The 20,316-nt window shown below is 55.7% G+C and overlaps 1 protein-coding gene across 2 annotated transcripts in view; it reads left to right on the plus strand.

The window, feature by feature from the left end:
- The first annotated feature begins 7,600 nt into the window (after window positions 1-7,600).
- Window positions 7,601-20,316, plus strand: part of KCNN1 (potassium calcium-activated channel subfamily N member 1) — a 74,905-nt gene continuing 62,189 nt past the window's right edge. For both annotated transcript variants that reach the window (XM_038383988.2, XM_038383990.2), the window contains exons 1-2: window positions 7,601-8,521; window positions 10,067-10,428. The gene's annotated coding sequence lies outside the window, so the exon portion shown is untranslated. The remainder of the gene's footprint in view (window positions 8,522-10,066; window positions 10,429-20,316) is intronic.

The following is a 20,316-nucleotide window of genomic DNA, read 5'->3' on the forward strand; positions in this document are numbered from 1 at the left end:
CAGCCTGGCAGTTACTTATTGCCACCCCCCACCATTATTCCTCAGTCTGTCCCCAGAATCCTACTAGAGATAAAAACACAAGAGCATAGATTTGGGTTTGTCACAGTCCTAGCCCCCCTACCTCCCAGTTCTGCTGAAGCCCCTCCGTCCCAGCCCGTATCTCCTGCCCCCACTATCCCAGTCCTGGGCTCCCCACCCCCAGCTCTATGACTGCCCCTGGGTCCTTGCACCTCCTGCTTTGCCAGGCCACCAAACCCCATGGAGGTTCAGAGGCACAGACGCCCCACAGACTGGAATGAAACCAACAAATTCATTTCATTTGTGATCTAAATGTGGGAGTGCCTGCCCTTTCCCTCCCACCACCACCACCTCCCCGCAGGGCCTCATCTCGGCTCAAGGGACCGGGGCTTCCCTGGAGATACTTTCACAGCCTGAGTGATCACCATCTTTCTGGTACCCAGCCCACCAGCACATGGCCCCAGCAGGCTTTTCTGATGGGAACGGTGCCTGGTGGGTAACAGCGAGTACGCGTGGGTATTTCTGGGCCAGGGTGGTTACTGATCGGAATGGTACCTGGTGGGTAACAGCGAGTTCTCACCACCTCGACTCCTCCAGTTGTTCCCAAAAGGTCTTTGCACTTCCAGACAAACTCCCCTGAAGGGCCTGAGGTGGATCCTTCCCCTTCTAGGGTCACCCTCCTCCCTGCCCCAGGAGTGAGCAGTTGTGCCATTAACCCCTTCGCTGCTGCAGGCCGGGCTGTCCCACCGTGCCCTCTGCCAGGAGGCTCCTGCCCTCTCTGGACGATCTACCCTGAGGACCCGCTGCTGGTGCACAGGGACAGCTGGGGAGCAGCAAAGGGGTTAACGAGAACGACATAGCTAGGAAATTCCCCTGCCCCCACCCAATTAGAGCCCGGGATCATTCCTGCCACCTAACCAAGCGGTGGCTGGGCTGTAACTATGGCAACTTACCAGGGCTATGCACCAGTCTGGGAACTGCCCCGGGACCTCGCCTCACCTGGCCATTAACTCTTCATGGGCCTAACTCTCAGCAGTCCCACCTGGGGGCCAGGTGCCCAAATGCCCATCTGTATTGGCAGCAGCGCTGGCAGCGGGCAGGCCCCCTGAGTTGGGGTGAGTGGCAGCAGGACCAAGGCCTGGACCCTGGGTGTGGATTCTAGCCAGCTCTGTGCTGACAGCCCTCCGCTCGTCTCCAGAACAGGGATCACATGGGCAGCTTCTCCCACCCTGCCCTGCCAATGACGAGAGAGGGCAGATGCCGCCCTTGGCCTGCCAAGACCTTGGCATCTGTGCTGAGACAACTGGATGGGGGCCAGATCACTGCAAGGAAGGGCTTGGCCCGGGGAGTCCCATACTGGGCCCCAGTTCTTGTCCCTCATTCCAACATTGCCACTTCCCCACACGACTCTCACTGGGGGCAAGTGGCTTTTTTTGGTCCAAACTGTCTGATTCAATTCTTTGGATTTTTATCACAACCAGCCCCCCCTCTTTTGCATTTTTTTTTCCCAGCCAAAATGTTTCAGTTCCTGATTGTGGAAAACTGAAATCTGTGAAATGGGGAGAACGCATCTGCCCTGTCTTCGTTCTGATGCTTTGAGATCTACGCGTGGACAGTGCTAGATAAGAGCAGGCTGCGGCGGTTATAATTATTTGATATATTTGCTACAGGGGCATGTCAGGCCAAGCCAAAAGGCCGGTGTAACTCGCTTGAATACCGAGCACATACAAGGTTCTGTGGCTGGAAATCCGCAGGGAGGTGGGAGTTTACCTGGCTTCCCTAGCAGCTGTGGTTGCATTTATGACCAGCCCTAAGTGTGCACTTACCCTTTCCCAGCATGCTTGCTGGCCCTTTCAATCTGGGAGACAGGCACAGCTGTTGCCCTTAGGGTGTGCTTTGGTTTCCCTGGTGCAGACAGATTGCAGCTCCCTGCCTTCCTGCTTGTGAGTACTTAGTGTGTTTGTGTTGCTGTCGTCTCCCGCTTTGCAGCTTCTCTCCAGCGCTGTGCAAAGCTGGGGCTGTGTGTGAGGGCTGATTAATGCCTCCTTTTGCCCGGACCCAGCTCTTTGTGTCTCCAGACCCGTGCCCCATTGAAACCGATGCCTTAGCAACAAAGGGCACTTGTTCCCCAGAGCTATCTGAACCCTGAGCTTGCAGAATTGTTTCAAACCACAGCAGGTCTCCTGCAGTGCCCCGATCTTCCTCTGGTGCCTTTCATGGAGTGGTTTTAACAGGGCTGCACTGGTGAGGAGGTGGACAAATCCCCTGAGTGGTTCCAATGGACAAGAGACTGGCTTCCATGGGAGAGCCATGCCTGCTGGGGACTCCACTGGGTCCTGGGATGGAGTTGGCCCAAGGGTGCCAGTGAGGGCCATGTGGGTACCAGACTTGACCATTCTCTGCCTTTCCCCTGCTGGGATCTATCACCCTCACTTAGCAATGGGGGGAGGACAGGGTGATCGTGAGCTAGGACAATAGCCCCTTGGTACCACCACCACCTTTGGTACCACAGCCTTATTTACAAGGCCATTCTAGGCATAAAGTGGGGAGAAACTAGGCTCCCTTGGGCCTAGGGAGATCTGGGTTCAGGCCCTGGCGCTGTTGCAGTGTCCCCGTCTGACCTTGAGGAAGCCCCTGCATCTCTCAGGTTCTCCAGCTGTAAAATGGGTTAACAGTCCCTCCTGTGCCCATTCTGACTGTGAGCTCTCTTGGACAAGGTCTGTCTCCCCTTGCGTCGGGGCAGCGTCCTGCACCATGGGCCCTGATCTGGGACAGGGATCTTAGAAACTCTTGGAATATAAATAATGCTGATGTGTAGATGCCACTGCAAAGGGCACTCTGTGAAAACCTGCAGGGGGATGGCTGGGCTATGAAAGGGACAGACCTTGCTACCAGTGAAATCTGCTGGAATATTGTTCTCGACCGTCTGTACTGAAGCCCCCTTGTGCTGCGTGCTACAAGCACTGGCCAGTCTGTCCCTGCCCCCAAGATTTTAACCGTTAAGGCCCTGATCCTGCAATGACACAGGCCCGTGCTTATCCAGTGTTAGAGTTAGGCACATGCACAGCGGCCTGTGGCACTGGGGCCTGCGTAGCCTCCTGAGGGAAACAGAGGAGGCTGCATCTTGTTCAGTGGTTAAAAGCTACCTAGGAAAAGTCCCTCTGACCTGACCAGGGGCTTGGATTTCCTGTGGATCACGGGCCTCTGATTTTCTGCTTTGGGTTCTATTTCCCACTGTGGGAAGGAGTATTGTCTAGTGAGTAAAGCCAGGGACTCGGAGTCCGGACTCCTGGGTTCTCCCCCCCCCCAGTGCTGGAGGTGGGGGCTCGGATTTGGCAGAGTGCTTAGATCGGGGGAGACAGGGAATCGGGATTCCTGGGGTCTACCCCAGGCTCTGCTACGGACTTAGCATGTGACCTTGGACTAGCCATGTCCCCTCTGTGCCTCTTCCCTCTTCTGTAAAATCTTTCCCCTCCAGCTGAGTTTGTTGTCTGAGTATGCCCAGATTTGCGGCTGGCAGGTGTTGGGGCAGGGTGGGATAAGGTCAGTAAACAGTTCCTGTGGGTCTTTTAGAGGTCGCCGCAGCCTTTGCTCTGCGGCTGGGTGTCTTTCAGCAGCCGCCCTCCGTCTGTTGAGTTTGTGCAGGAGATAACCAAGATGAATCTGATGCAGAAGCGATAAGGATGTACCAAAAGCGCCGCTTTCCCAAAGTCAGGCCAAGGACACGTTCTAATCCTGGAGCTAGACTGTGATGATTTAGAAGCCATCTCGCCCCGGGGGCTAAGGGCTGCAAGGGGTTAATGCCCTGCCTCCTCTCACCTGGAGACCCACCTTCAAATCTGGGGGGAAACGGTGTAAGTGAAATGAGTTTGCAGAGTCTCAAGGGACGGCGGCGCATGGCATGAAACCAGCACTTGGTGGTTTTAGATGAAGCGCCAGGACTGAGATAATGGGGAGGCTGCAGGTCGGGAAAATCCGGCCAGCCCAAGCCTGGCCCCCGGGTGTCCAAGAGATCAAAGGGCAACCCGGCTGTGGGGCAGTGTCAGCTGCTGGAGTGGGTTCCCTTTACCTCCCTACACCCTGGCCCCGGTGCCTGTTCTGGGAGCTGGCAGGTCCCGGCAGCTGGGAGCAGTCCCGCACCTTCACAACCCTCTTCCCTCAGCTTCACCTTGTGGCCCTGCTGCTTGTGTGAAACCCTTCAGAGCCCACCCGGGAGGGGGGCGGGGAGGTGCATCCCAGCACCCCAGGGACATGGCCCAGAAACAACCGGCTCCTGTACGGCTGGATGGGGCAGGGGACACATTTTTCAGACCACTTTAAGCCGCGCCTTACGTGAGGCTTTGAAAATTTCTGGCCCATTGCTTGAAGCAAAATGGCAGGTGGGAGCATGGGGGCGGGAAACTGATTGGTTGCAGGGGGGAGGAGAGCAGGGTGAGCAGAACAGACTGCCCTGCAGGGGACTTCGGGGAGAGGGGGAAAGTGTTTTTCTGCCCATCCTGGCGCTTGGAACTGAAGGGGTTAAACTCTGCAACACCCTCAGTCCCCCCCTTACCCCCACCCTAATGGCTTGTAAATTATACTGAGATCAGCAAAGAAAGTGCCCTATGACCCTGAGCCCTGTCCCTACCCCAGGACCGGGCCCAGAAGCCCAGTTATTCTGGCCTGGGGTTGGGGGTGGTCACTGTTGGTGAAGGCCGTTAATCTGCTAAACGTCTTGTTATCCACCTCGTTATTCCCAAAGTGAGCTGCGCCTCCACAGCGTGATTGATGGGCCCCGTGAAGCTTTAATCCCCCTTCTTGACAGCGGTGAAAGATGAGCGAGGCCTGGAAGTGGAGAACAGCCTGCCCGGCCTCCCTGCTTACCCCCCTGGCTGTACCTTGGGCAAGTCCCCAGGGCAGGATCCCACTGGGAATCTCCTGGGTATTTAACACCTGCCTCTCCCGCAGCAGGGGGCTCGTGCATATTACTTGCATCACAGCAGCATCTGGAGGGTCCCAGGGCGCTGCTGAGAGACACAGCAAGAGACAGGCCCTGCCCAAAGAGCTCACAGTCTGAATAGATGAAGGGTGGGAGGGGAAACTGAGGCACGGAGTGGGGAAGTGACTTGCCCTAGGTTACCCAGCAGGCAGTGACAGTGCTGGGAATAGAACTCGGGTCTCTTCTCCCCATTCCCCTGTCCAGTGCCCCAGCTGCTAAGCCTCACTGCCTTGCTTAACATCTCCAAGGGAGATGCTTTTCTTCCAGCAGTTGCTTCTTTAAAAGCTCCAGATTTCGCTCTTCTCTGTCCTTCCCGCTGCTCCCACGCTTCAGGAGCTGGGGTGTAGCTGGCACTTGCTCGGAAGTTTTACTTCGCTGCTGTCCTCAGTGGCATTCAACACCATGATCTGCTACCCTTAGCTGTGGGAGTAGCTCCCTTGGCTGGTAGCAGTAGTAGGTTGTTATCCCGCCACTAAGTGGGGACCCAACCTGCTGTGCTCACCTGCTATGTGGGGCTTGTGGGGTGTGCAAAGCAGCTCCCCACTGCCCCTGGGAAGGAGAAGGATTTTTTGGGGGGGAATGGGGAGGATTTTGGGGGGGGGGGCAGGAGGGATTTCCTTGGCTTCTCCCATATCTCCATTCACCCCCTCAGCTCCTCCCTCCTGCTCTTGCTCATTATCGGGCATTTGCCCTTTGGCCAGGGCAGCAGCCCATCCTGGGACTGGGCCCCGCTTTGGGCGTCGCCCCCTCGCCTCCGCCCAGAGGTGTGGGGGTAGGGGGAGAGCGTAGGTCTCCTCTGGCTCTCCCCAAGCTCCCCCCGCCCCCCCCGGCAGCATGTGGGGAGAGGCAGGGGCGCGAGTGGCTGAGATGAAGCGCGGCGTGGGGGGGCCCATCCAACGCAGCCTCCCCCCTCCCGTAGCGCCCCCCCCCCCAGCCATGGGGCGCCTCTGGCTCCGCTCTCCAGCCCTTCTCCTCGCTGACGTCCCTGGAGCTCCTCCAGCGAGGCGTGTGCCGCGCTGTACTGGGGGGGGGGGATTTCCTCCCGATCCGCCCCCCCGCCGAGCCCCTTCGCCTCCTGCACTGAGACCCCCCCCCGCTGGCACTGCAGAAACGAGTCTCGCCCCGCCCCACGGCTTGGAATATCCCCCTGCACCCCCCCCCCGCCCCTCATTTCAATTCCTGGGGATGCCCCCCCCGGCCGGGTTTATTTTGGGAGGGGCAATCCCGCCTGCCGGATGCGAGCCGAGCGCGGGGCTCCGGGGATTATTGATCATTATTATCAGGGGGGGGGGGCTGCCATGGCAACAGGGCCTCTCTGGGGCGGGGGAAGCCGGGCCGCCCGGGGAGCGCCGGGCTCGCGCCAGGCTCGCCGGCCGTCACGCGCCGGGGCGGCCAGGAATCCTCGCCCGGGCTTCCCCAGGCGGCTGCTGATGTCACGGAGCCGGGCGGGGCGCTCCTGGGACGCAGGGAGCCGTGCTCGGAATGACGAGGAGAGGGAGAGAAAATCCCCCCCCCGCCACGCTACACACACACACACACACACATTCCCTGCGTCTGCCCGCAGCTGGGGGCTGCACGGCAAGGGGTGGGGTGAGCGGGCCACCCTCGGGGGATGCGGGACAAAGCTAGAAGGCAGCAGGCCTGGGGGGAGGGTGGGGTCCTTTCTTTCCCAGGGGAGCTGGGGTGCTGTGGGTGGAAGCTGACCAGCATGCACATGGTGCAGGAAGTGTGTATGTGTGTGTGGGGGGGGATTGTTGGGTCTCTGGGGAGGGTTCAAGCTGGATATGCAGAAATGAGGGCTGGGAGCTTGATTCCTCGTCTCTGCGCTTGGGGGTGGGGGCCGGGCCTTTGTGCCCCCTGGCCGTGCAGTATTCTGGAGCCCTCCAGGGCCCTGATCACCCTTGGGATCAGCTGCAGCAGTCTCTCCGGAGCTGCCTGCGCGCAAGGGCGGCTGGCTCAGGGGCCGGATATTGACTATTTATTAGGAGGCTGAATCTCAGTGCAAAGGGTAAATGACACAAAAGGAGGGAAGGGCTCTGTGAGCTGCGACTGGCTTCTAGCACAGGGAGCTGGGGAGCTATTCCCCCATGGCAATCCTTATGCGGTGCCGTGCACCCCCCTGGGAATTGCCGGGGAGCTGGTCCATGGTGCACATGGTCCCTGCTGTCACCACTGCTGGAGCACAGATGCTGTGGGCTCCGTTCCTGGCTTTGCCATCCACCTGAGCCAGTCCCGTTCCCTCTCTGTGCCTCAGTTTCCCCTCCGATCCTTTGACTGTCTCGCCTGGAAGCTGTTTGGGGCAGGACCCAACTTTTGTCGTGTCTCTGCAGCGTGACAGGGCCCAGCTCCGTGGTGGCCTCTGAGAGCAAAAAGAATACAGTTAATTGTAAACAATGAATGTGAAGGGGCTGGGTGGGTGGATGGAGCCAATCCCCTGACTGGTCAATTGAACTGGCATTAAGAGCAAATTAGAGATGGCTGGAGGAGCAGCCGAGCTGAGGACAGTTCTTTGTCTCTCTCCGAGAGCCTTTTTCTAAGTGGGGCTGGGTGAGTCAGAGAGAGAGACACTCTTGTGCCACTGTGGGGACTTGATACATTCACGAGTCACAGGTGCTTTCCTGGCCCTACCCGGCCCCCCAAGAGCAGCAGCTGATCCTGTTCTGCTTGGGTGTTCCAGCTGAAGGCTTGTGAGGAGACAGTCCTGGGTCCTTGCCTCTGCCCTGTGCAGGGGCACCTGGATGATGCGGGTCTGGGGTCAGTGACTCGAGACAGATGAGCATGGCCCCTCTGCACAGTGGATCCCTTTTAATTTTCTGCTAAATAAATAAAGGTCCACTGCAGGGTGAATGGGGTCCAGAGATTCCTAGGCTCCAAGGCCTTTGTCATCTAGTCTGACCTCGGGCCTTTTAACTTCCCCAGCTTCACCAGGGCTCTCCGGGCTAAGAGTGACACAGGGTGGAGCCCAAGGGTTTGAATGGGGAGACAAACTAGAAGAGTTAAATCATATTTCGGTGGCTGGCTTCCTATTGCATTGCCACACAGGCAAAGGGCACATGGACTTCTGCCCCAGTTCTGGCCGGGCTGGGCAGACTGGAGGAGCAAATCCATTGCTGGTATTAATTCCTACTGCAGCCAGGAATAAAACTGGCTGGTGTTAATTCTGCAGCCAACGTCTCAAACAGAGGACAATAGTTCTTTGGGGAACAGCTTGCTAGCAGGGCCTTGTCACTAAACAGTTAAATTTCAGGCTTTCAGCTAACACTGGGATTTGATCTGCGACAAGATCCCAAAAAGCAAATTAAAAGACTTTGCCTTGGGCAAATGAGAAAGTGGATCACATGCTAAAGTGAGGAGGGAAAGCTGAGAGGAGAGAGGAGGTCTGGCTGGTGGGACTTCAAAGGCTGAAATGTTAAAAGGGACCTGGCCTTCCTGCAGATGTGGAATTTTCCCAGCCTAAGGTGGAACTAAAGCCAGCAACCATCTAAATATAGATCCAGACAATAGATGCCCCAGCTGCAGACACAGGTACAAATTCTGAGCGTGTGTGTGATTGTGCATGTGTAAGCAGAATAACAATAAGATGTGTGTCACTGCAACCTTTCGTCTGAGGGCCTGGGAGATCTTTTCCATTGTTGACAAAGTAATATCCCCTTAGGGAAGTAAAATCATCCCCATTTTCCACACGGGGAAACTGAGGCATGGGGCAGTGACTTGCCGAAGATCATGCAGTGAGTCAGTGACAGAGACAGGAATCTGATTTCCTGCCTACTAGGGCTCTAATAACGCTAACAGCAGCAGATGGAGGGATAATGTGGGCAGAGTACACCAAATGGGGAGGGGGGGGTTGGCTGTAATGATAGGTGCTTGCAGTTCATTATTCAGCCACTAGAGGTGTCTGCATGCTGTACCGAGTTCTAGGCGAACTATGGTAAACAAAGGCAGTTGAAGCTGGAACACGAGTTGTGTAGAAGCCAAAATCTTTGGCCAGAGCTACACTTGGAAGGCTTTGCCGGCATAGCCATGCCAGTACACTAGGTTAGCAAACATGCTCCTAGTATGGACGTAGCTTCTTGCCAGGATAGCTTATTCCAGGCCCCATGAGCGAAATAAGCTGTAGTGGCAAAAGCACAGTTTTGCTGGTGGAGCTTGTGTCTGTACTCGGGGCTCCTGCTGGCCCAGCTCTGTCAGTCCGAGGCACACCCTGACCAACCGAGCTATGGCTGGCCGAAGTCTGTAGTGTAGACGTGCCTCGGTGTCTCTAGTTTTCTGCAATCCCCTCCTGCTTAGGAAGGGCTGCGGTTCTGTAGAAGCCCCAACGGGCTGGTGTGTGGCCGTGGGGGCTCCCATGGACGGATAGGGTCTGGCTCCCCACCCAGCCCAACAGCTGTCTCTTGGGGAGGGAAGCGAGAGTGACTTTCACCCTCTGTGACTCGGCCCAGGCTGCTCTGGGCTGCTCCCAGCCCCCTGGAAACCAGAAGGATATTGACAAATCGGAGGGAGTTCTGAGAAGGGCAAGAAATATGGTGGAGGAGCTGGGCTGGGGGGGGAGGGGCAAGGTATAAAACATCTGCACAGATCCAGCTTGCCTGGGTGGACCCTGTGGGGGAGGAGATGGGAATGGTCAGACAAGGGTCAGCGCCAAGGGGGAGTGGTGCTCTTTGGTGGTGGGGGCACATGGGATGCATTTGAACAAGGGGATGTGCAGGCAAAACACCCAGCCCGGGAGATCTGCCGGGCTGCAGAATCCTCTCTCTGGAGCCACCCTCTGGGGTACTTGAAGCCAGCTGGCCAGGCGGCCGGCACCATCCTGCAGGAGCTGGGAACAGAGAGGCCCCTTCCAGCTCTGCTTTTGTTTGCAAAGCACAGGGATTTGCTGTCCCCTCCACCCCCGTGCTGTGTGCAGCCCCGCTCCCCCTCGAAGCCACTCGCTCTCTGAGCCGCAGGGCTGGGGGCGAGGCTGGAATTTGGCAGCCGGTCACAGAAACAGTCGGCCCGAGCCAATAACAATAAGGATGCAATGAGAGTGACTCCTTTTGTCTAAAAATAACCTCTTCCCCCACTCCACTCTAGCGTGCCCGGGTGGATTTGGGGGAGGCCTCAAGGTCACCATCCAGAGCAGAGAAAGCCCTCCATTTCGGGGAGGGAACTGGGGGCATCCCCATGCTTCACCCCAAAGATCCCATGCCCTTTCAGCTCTGAACAGGATCCTGACGCTAAACCTGCAGCGGGGTTTTTGAGCCACCCCTGGCTTGAAAGCGGCTCCGACCCAGTCGACTTTTGAGCGTCTTCCCTTGGCTGCTCACCTGATGAGACCCACAGCCAAGATAACAAGTGAGCCCCGCATGCTCCTTGGCTTGTTTTAGGCATCGAGCAGGAAGCGGTTTGGCCCCCTGCTCAAAGCAAAGGCCAGAAGTGAGCTCCGTGGCTGGCAGGTAAGTGGGCGGGTGGAATATTGGGCTTATAGGAATGCCTTTGTCGCTGGTAGCGTTTTATGGGGATCTGTGTGGAGGGAGGGGGCTCGTAAGTGGCATCTACCCCCAAGCTCTTCTGCTTGCTGTGCATTTAGAAGATGGTTTCTGGCTGGCTGGGCAAAGGCAGAAGGAAAATCTCTCCCCTAAGATTGGGTTTGGGGCAGGGTTTGCAGATTAGGCGACAGCAGGTGACCTGGGCTGGAGTTTGGGGGTGGGTTGGATTGGAGGCATCTAATTGTCCCGACAGCCAAGAAAAGTGCATCCGATTGTGGGTGGAAAATGCAGACGCCATTTGAATGCTGCCCTGTTTGGCCTCCCTTGTAAGCGTTGCGTTTAAATCCATGATCCAGGGCTTTTCCCATCACCCACCCTCGCAGCCCTGTCCCCTGCAATTATCCCCTGATGCGTTAGTTGGTTGGCACGGTATTGAAATGGGGCGAGTGACGGGGCTTTACTTGCAGTGACGGGGCAACTGGCATGTCCTGGGCATGAAACATGCCAACAGCAGGGCTGAGAGTGGATTCTACCCAGGGGGGAACAGGTACATGTAGGAGCAGCTCTGAATTCTCCACACTCTACTCAATGTGCCAGATTTCCTGAATGGTTTTAAAATCTCTCTCCCCATCCTAGGTGAGTTTTCTCCCGTGCTTGGGCTGTGCCGACTGGCCATCCTGGCACAGGGTTTACAGGCCATTTCTGTCTCTGCGTTGGCTCTGGTGGCTCTGGACGCTTTCCTTGCACTTTGCACCGACAAATGTCTCCGTAATCAGCTGCAAGCTCAGGAGGTGCCGTGCCAGCCAGGCTGGGGAGAGATTGGGCCACATCCCCAGCTGGCGTCCGTCAGCCCAGCTCCAGGGCAGCCTGGGCTGATTCGCACCAGCTGAGGAGCTGCCCCAGTCTCGTCATCACCATGGATCAGAAGCGGGATTCTGTCTTTGCCCGGCCCAATGAGCCCCCAGCTGCGCCCCGCCTGCCGTGGTGGGTAGAGCAGGTTGCTGAAGGACTCGAGATCCGATTCCCCTGGGCATTTTCCTCTCGGGTCGCTTTGGTCTGAAGGCCGGGCCATGGCATGACAGGGGCTGCCCGCCCATCCCACAGACAGGGTTGGTGGTGGAATGAGTGCGGGGTCTCAGCCTGATCAGCGCTGGAATGGCAGGGGAGGATGTGAGTTGGCACTGAGGAGCACCAGCAGAGCTGGCGGGTGGGGGATCCCAGGGGTCTGGGGGTCAGGATTGAGAGGCATCATCAGAACTGTGGGGGGAACCCCAGGACTAGGATAGCAGGGATCAGAGGGTGCAGGCTGGGCTCAAGAGACAGCAGCAGAGCTATGCTCTGTTCTGAATTACCAGCCTGACTCAACCTAAAGAGCCTACATTCAGCTTTCCTGTTCCCTCCTGATACATGCTCTCTGGAGGGTCCATCGTCCCCCTTTAAGAGGCCCAGAGCCCCTGCATAGCAGGTCGGGAGCTGGGCCCAGGCAGCTGAGGGGCCCATGTCATGTATTTTTGCTTCTGGGGCTTCCTAGTCCTTTGGGGGTTGCCATGTGAAAGGACGTTCCTGTGCGGAGTGGGCAGGCTGCCGGGAGCTGACAGCCTAGCAACGGGGACTGTTCCAGTCTGGCTGGGAGCAAGGGCCATGCCTGGCTAACACGCCGCTAATTAGCCGGCCTTTCAAAAACTTTCATCAGTGCCGCAGCTGTGGCTTGGGAGACGTGATCGGCATGAGGTGGATGCCGTGGAAGGGCTTCTCCGAGGCACGGAGGCAACGGGTTTGCAGCTTTCCTTGTTTCAAGTGAGCCCCAGCCCTGTCCTGGACCTGGCAAGCAGCTCTGCCAATGCCCCATAATCCCAACCCACAGCTCTCCTGCTATTCCAGCCCTAGATCCCCCCCCATCTCTGCCCCCTACCTCCTCATTTACATCCCTTATTCACCCTGCTCTCTTTTCCACTGGTGCTGTTGGGAGACAGTGTGGTCTAGTGGGTAGGGCACTGGGCTAGGAATCAGGAGGCCCAGCTCTGCCACTGACCTGCTGTGTGACCTGGGGCAAGTCACACCCCCTTTCTGTGCCTCAGTTTCCCTCCCACCCTTTGTCTATTTAGGCTGTGAGCTCTTTGTGGCAGGGCCTGTCTCTCACTGTGTGTCTGTGCAGCGCCTGGCACAAGGGGTCCTGATCTTGGTTGGAGCTTCTAGACGCTATTGTAATATAAGTAATTAATACTGGTCGTCTGGTGCAATATTGGAATCGGCTACATTTACTTAAATTCCCTTTTTTCCCTTTTGACAAATCCAGACACTAGCTGTGCCTCGGGTGCTGTTACGCAAATAATAGAACAGACTCCAGCAAGAGCAGCTCTGCCATTGGTCTAGACCAGGGGGTTGCGGGGAAGTGTCAGAACTCCCAAGTTCTAGACCCAGCTGTTGGAGAAAGTTTGGTCCGTTAGTTGGAGGGGAAGGAAAGGGATTTGGGATTCCTGGCCTCTATTTCCAGGCCTGACACTGACTCACTATGTGACCTTGGTCAAGTCACTTCTCCTTCCCATGCTCAGTTTCCTCAGCTGTGAATTAGGTACAGGGCTCACCTACCCCACAGAAATGCTGAGGTTTAATTGATGTTTAGGGTGCCATGGAGGCTCTAACAACCCCCCAGCCTCTAGGGAGCTCTGGGCTTGAAACCGCTGCATACTTCAGATGTTAGGAATTTCCCAGTGACTCCAGGGCTAGAACTCAGATCTTCCTCTCCACGGAACGCCAGCCCCTCCCACCTGAGCTAAAGGAGAATCCCCATTTACTGTTTAGTGTGTAGGGTCTCTGACACACCACCGAGCAGTTCTGATTGCATCCTGTAGAGGGCAGTGGAACATGCTCCAGCCAGTTCAGTGGCTTCTTTTAAAGGGATCCTCCCAGGGCTTTTTGGGAGGAGGTAGATTTTCCCCAACAAACCTGACCTCAGTCCTGCATCCCCCAAACCAGCCCTGCATTCAGTAAAACACAGCCCCAATCCTGCAACCCAAGACAGCCCTGCACCCCCCAATGCTGGCCCACCAAAATGACCCTGCACCCCCAATCCTACAGTTAAACTTCCCCATGCCCACTCTGGAATGTCACTGCTCAGTATTTCCTTGCCCTGCATGCCAGCCCTTCCTCTGTCCCGCCCAGGGCCTTGTCATTGCTGCGAGGACCCTGTGTTCTCTGTTGGCACAAAGAGACGCAGCTCAGCCAGCCAATGGAGCTCGGGAGCTTGGCAGCAGGAAGGAGCCTGTCATTGCATCGGTTGTGAGCGGAGCCGAGTGCCCTGCAGAGCAGCTGGGCTAATCACAGGGAAGTTCAAAGGGATTTGAGGTGGAATACCCTTTAAAGTGGGTTTTTAAAAGAAACGTTTCAGTCAGTCCAGTGGGATTTTCTGTGAGGGTTACAGCTCTGGGACCCACAGCCCTGCGAGCTAGGATGACCAGATGTCCTGGTTTTATAGGGACAGACCCGATATTCAGGATTTGTCTTGTATAGGTACCATTTATTCCCCACTCCCGTCCTGATTTTTCACATTTTCTATCTGGTCACCCTACTCCAAGCTGAGTGCCCGCTGACCTCTGCAGAATGGCAGGGTTTGGCCCTGACGGGCATGGCCCAGACACAGGCACAGCCAGCAGACCTAGCTCATCCTAGATCTCCAGGAGCCTTCCAAAGCAGCTCGGTGTCATCATTGCTGTTCTACAGATAGGGAAACTGAGGCAGAGAGCGAGCAAGAAAGTGACTTGCCCAAGGTCACCCAGCAGGCCAGTGGCAGAGCTGGGAATAGACCAAAGGAGTCCTCCCTCCTGCTTTAACTATGACATACCTCTCCTCTCCCAGAGCTGGGACTAGAAGCAAGGAGTTCTGACTCCCAGCCTTCCTGCTTTAACCACTAGACCCCAGCACCTGTCCCACAGCAGATGCTTTCGCAATATTTGATGCTTAAAGCCCCAGCAGCTGGAATCATGTGGTTACATGAGAATCTCAGCTTCCATTTAATAAAGAACAGCAAGTCTCTAACTCTCCTGGTGGAGAAAAGCCTGAAACCAGGTGACAAATTGAAAGAACCCGACACACATTGGTTTTGACCTTATAGTTTTAAAGCCAATCTCAGAGATTCATTCCTGGATTCATAGAGTTTCAGGCCAGCAGGGACCATTAGATCATCTCATCTGACCTCCTGTATGTAACAGGACCAAGAGTTTCCCCCGCTGTCCCCACAGTGAGCCCAATGACTTGTGTTTGGCTACAGCATCTTCTGGAGAGGCTCCAGTCTGGATTTGAAGACAGCACGGGATGGAGAATGGACCCTTCCCTGGAAGTTTGTCCCAGCCGTTAATCACCCTCGCCATTAGAAATCTGAGCGTTATTTCTAATTGAGATTTGTCTGGCTTTAATGTGAAGCCATTCGATCTTGTTCGGCCTTTCTTGGCAGGTTAAACAGCTCTTACTACCTGGGATTATCTCCCTGCGAAGGTACTTCTGCGCCGTCATCAAGTCGTCTCTTGAGTTTTCTAGATAAGCCAAACAGCTGGAGCTCTTGAAGTCAGGTGTTTTCTCCAGCCCTCAAATCCTTTTTGTGGGTCATGACACTGGAGCCTGACCCCACCCCGGGCTGTGAATACCGGGGAGAAGCCAGTGCTGGTGCTGCTGAGCTTGGTTGAGTTCTCTGGGACAGTGCCCGTTAATTCAAACACTATCCATGAGTGGGAGCCCAGACAGAGACACGACACTTCCCGTCCCACGCCAGCTCAGCCCTGCGGCCCCACCCCTCACATCCATCCCACCACCCCTATCTAGCAGGCCTATGGAATACTACAGGGCAGCCATCCTGACCCTGAGTTTCCATGCTGCCTGCCTTTACCCTGCTCCCGCCCACCTGTCCCCCCCCAACTACCCTGCCCCCCCGGGATACTGCACTCCTTTCCTAGGCAAGAAATACTCAAAGTAATAAATAAATCACCCACATGGAACCGTTTGACCCCCAAGTCTATTTTTAGCTGCAGCTGCTGCTCTGTCGGACCCCAGAGCTCCCCGCGGGGCGAGGACTATTTTCCACCCAACCAAGGTCTGGGAATATTTTGGATCTGCACATCAGACAGCATTTGATAACAGCGCTTGTGGGATTGTTTAATCCTATCGGTGCTGGGTCCCTTTCCCCACCCCAGAAATGTTGCACTCCTCCAGAGCGCTGAACAAACAACACAGGCCGGGGATCTCTTTGCTGCACTGCCGTGAAATGCAGCCACCTCTGGGGTGAAGCGCAGCAGCTGTGTGAGTTCGTGGCGATGCAGTTTGGGCTACGCTGGGCGGCTCGCCGTGTCTGGGTAACATCACAACAGGGGAGTTTGGGGAGGAAGAATGAGACAAAAGCAGCTTCTTTATTAGCGCAGAGCTGGCTCACGGTATCCCCTGCTGATGCACCAGTGTCATGGCTTATGACTGCAGTCTCCCATCCATCCACCAGCCTCGCTGCCACCTTGCAAGCTGCCAAGTGTACAACCAGTGCTGGTACTGTGTAGGCTGGCTGCTTTTTTTTATTCCCTTTCTGGGCACAGACTTAGCCCATGAAAGATCATCCCCACTGACTCTCTCCCGGGGTATGGGGGAAGCAGTAGACGTGAGATCTCTTGATTCTAGTAAGGCTTTTGACACAGTCCCACATAACGTTCCCATAAGTAAACTAAGGGAAGTATGCTCTAGATGAAATGACTGTAAGGTAGGTGCAGAACTGGTTGAAAGATTGTACTCAAAGCGGAGTTATCAATGGTTCGCTGTCAAATTGGGAGGGCGTGTCTAGTGGGGTCCTGCGGGGGTCTGTCCTGGGTCTGGTACTAGTCAATATTTTCATCAATGACTTGGATAATTGAATGGAGAGTATGCTACGAAATCTGCAGATGGCACCAAGCTGGGAGGGGTTGGAAGCACTTTGGAGGACAAGATTAGAATTCAAACGACCTTGACAATTTGGAGAATTAGTCTGAAATCAACAAGATGAAATTCAATAAAGAGGAATGCAAAGTACCTCACTTAGGAAGGAAAAATCAAACGGAGGAAGACCTGGCTGGGTGGTAGCACTGCTGAAAAGGTTCTTGGGTTGCAGTAGGTCACACTGAATATGAGTTGACAACGTGATGCAGTTGCAAAAAAGAGTCTTATCAGGAGTGTCGTATGTAAAAGACACGGGAGGTAACTGTCCTGCTCTGCTTGGCACTGGTGAGGCCTCAGCTGGAGTCCTATGTCCAGTTCTGAGTGCCACCCATTAGGACAGATGTGGACAAATTGGAGGGAGTCCGGAGAAAAGCAACAAAAGTGATCAAAGGGTTCGAAATCCTGACCTGTGAGGAAAGGTTAAAAAGGGGGGGGGCGGGAGGAGCAGGTTTAGTCTGGTGATCAGTTGTTCTCCATGTAGGATAAGGAGCAATGGGCTTAATCTGCAGCGAGGGAGATTTAGGTTAGATATTAGGAAAAACAACTGCAAGGTTTGTTAAGCTCTGAAGGGAGGGTGTGGAATCCCCGTCATTGGAAGGTTTTAAGAACAGGCTGGACAGGCCTCTGGCTAGGTTTCGTGGGTGATAAGCCAGATCCTTCTTCCTCCAATGCCACAATCTGGGTGGAGCTGGTGAGGCTGGCCAGTGGGTCTCCCTATTCCAGGTGAGACAGGGTGTTCCCTGCCTCTGGATTCTCTTCCCAGCAGGGGTGTGCCCTCTGGGATCCAGCTGTTACCCCAAACGCAGCCAAGGTAACAGCCTTGCCATGACCCCGCTGGGCTTGGCTTCAGGGGACCTGTGTTCGGTTCCCAGCTCTGCTACCAATCCTTTGTGTGACCTTGGACAAGTCACTGAATCTCTCTGGGCCTCAGTTTCTCCATCGGTAAGACATTGGGAACAGTTCTTCCTTTGCTTTATTCAGATTGCATCCCCTCTGGGGCAGGGACAGCGTCTCACAGGCTGTGCAGCACCGGACACAAGGAGGCCCTGATCTCAGATGAGTCCTCTAGATTTACTGTAATGCAAATAATAGTAGCAGGAGCGAGCTGTGACTCTCAGGCACGGTGCCTCAGAGGTGTCATAAGGTACCAGATGTGGAGGTGGGTGGCTAACCCCCCACCCCTTATGTTTAACTGACTGGTGTGGGTGGGAGTAACAGGCCTGACTCAGAATCGGGCATGGCCGAAGGGAAAGAGAGAACTGCCCTCACCGTGGGAAGGGGGAATGAGTGGCAGAGATAGGGCCCAGATCAGAAGTCCCCCAAAGTTCAGGCTTGTGAGGTCAGCTTTGGGATATGAATGCATGTGGCAGAGCAGTTGTGCCACATGTGGCTCCGATGGAACAGGAACCCGCTCGCTCTAATTGTCTCTGTGTTGGAGGCAATTACGTGCACTGCGATTGACCCGGCCTCCATCAGCAATGCCCCGTTTCCCAGCAGCAGTGCAGCCAGGCCGGCCGGGAGCTGGCGCCCAACGCAATCGTTTCTTGGCTTCCAAAACTCCGCCATGAATTCCGCTAGCGGCGCTTCCCAGCCAAATCCGCCCAGAGGGAGGGGAGCCGCCGCTGGTGGGCAATGGATGGAGCCGTCAGCAATAGCTCCACCCCTTTTCTGCTGCCAGCCAATCAGAAGGCTGGAACTTGCTATTCTTTGGGGTGTTATAATGGCAGTATCTAGGGTCCCCAGGGGCTTAGCAGACTATGAGTCAAATTTTACCGCAGGCTACCCCATGTGCAGTTCCCATTGGCCACATGCAGTGCAGCCACCTCTGGGGTGGGACGCAGCAGCTGTCTGAGCAATCACCAAGACATTCTGCCTCTCAGCCTGGGACCTTGGCCCAGCTTTCTTGAAGGTTTTTAGGGGCCTAACACCCCTTGAAATCCTAGAACTCAATGGGAGTTGGGCCCCTAAATATAATTGAGGAGCTGGGAGCTCACCAGAAGCCCACCCTTGTTGTCTGGCCTGGCAGCGGTTAAAATGCGTTTACTGAAATGAATGCCTGTCCCCGGCTGCCACCTGCGTTTTAGCGCCCATTGTTCGTGACATGGGGAAGGAACCTGATCCGCCCCTGGCAGTATATGCAGAATTTTCCATGCAGCCCGTATTTGGGGGCAGACCGGCCCTGTGGGGTGCAGGCAGTCCTCACTCTGCATCTGCCACTCCCCCTGCCTTGGCTCTGTACCTCCATCTCCTAGGGGTGATGCCAGCGAGCAGGGTGGCCCCGGGGGTCCCCTGCACACACACACCCTCCCGCCCCTTTAGGAGCTGCCTCCGAATCCCAGCTCTGGAAAACCCAAGAGGAGGGTGCATAATTTACTAGTGCTCCCTGGCAAATAATAGATGCTCTCTGTGCGGGGGGGGGGGGGGGCGAGGGGTTCCCTCGGCAGCGCGCTCCGGTTCAGCTGCTTTTCCCCAGCCTTCCCGTGCAGTAATCGCCAAGCCCTTGTGAGTAACCTCTGCCTCCCTGCACAGGGAAAACCTCCAGACAACTGGGCGCACCCTGTCTCTTTCATTGTCTCTCTTGTTCCTCTTTGTCTCTCTGTCTGTCTACTTCCCTAGATCCTTGTGTGTCTATTTATTCCCCGCTCTATTTTCTTTCTTTCTGCTGAATCTCTATGGAATAAGGAAGGGTGAAAAATCTCCCAGGGGAACTGAATCCGCGGAAATGTTTGCACATGAAAAAGGGTTTTGGACCCCAAAAGGACAATTCAATGGCCCCTCTCCTGCTCTGGCTGGGGCTGGTGTAAATCAGGGGTAACTGCACTCCAGCCAAGGGGCAACAGAGGCGATTCCAGTCTCAGGGGTTATGGCCAAGGGAAGGTGCCTGGCCCTGAAGGCCGTGGGCATCCTCTTCTGTTGGATCTCTGTGCATTGGGCCAGGGTCCTGTTCTCTTGGACTGGATCATCTATGATACCCTGCCATGTGCATGCCATGCCCTCAGGTGACTGATCCTTCTCCAGCTGGTCTGGGAGCTGGGTGAGCCCCAGGGCAGGGGGGGTGACCACATGAAGTGATCTCTCTCCGCTAGTCAGACAGGCACTAATGAGGATTCCTTCCCCCGCACGCTCCTATTTAAAGCCTATGACCTTTCAGTGCCCACCCGGGGGTTGGAAACCAGCACGTGCTCTGGAAACCTCCATCCTCCCCAGCCTCTTCCTGAGCCTGGCCAGGGCGCGTCACTGCAACTGACATTTAGCAAGGGCTTGTATAGGGGAGCAACGGTCCCCTCTCCAGCACGTGGGGCTGCCAGATGGGTCTCACCAGATGTAGAGATGGGGGGAGGGGGAAGGAGAAATGGGAACCTTTGTCCATCTCCTGTCACAGCCCCCTCCTGCCCAGATCCTCTTGTTTTCTCTACCACACTGGATGTGTGGAGTGAAAAGCATCTCTGGGATGCCGACCAGATTAATAATGATTAATAATAATGTTATTGGGGACTGGGCAACACCTTCTGCTGGGTCACTGCTGGCCATGTCAGTTCCCCTTTTTTTGGGTCTGGTTTCTAATAGGAGATAACACATAACTCTTGATGCTGGTGGGGGGGACAATTTAAAGGGAGGAGCATGTGACCACCCCATGCATCCCCTCTGGGAGGGGGTAGACCAAGGGAAGTGGCAGATTCTCCATCTCTCAATCAGGGATGTCATTTCACACCAGTGTGGGTGCCAGGGATGGGGAGACACAAAGTTGTGTCATCACATAGCCTATGGTATGGGGTTGTATTATATCCTACCAAATCTATGCCAAAAGTGGAAAACATAATGGAGCACATAGACCTACGGAAAGTCTGGGGCAGGGGAGAGGGGGAAGGCAACCAAGCCTTGAGGGGGGCAACTGCCCCCTTTGCCCCA

This window comes from Dermochelys coriacea, chromosome 25 (genome assembly GCF_009764565.3).
Source record: "Dermochelys coriacea isolate rDerCor1 chromosome 25, rDerCor1.pri.v4, whole genome shotgun sequence".
NCBI classification, from domain to species: Eukaryota; Metazoa; Chordata; order Testudines; family Dermochelyidae; genus Dermochelys; species Dermochelys coriacea.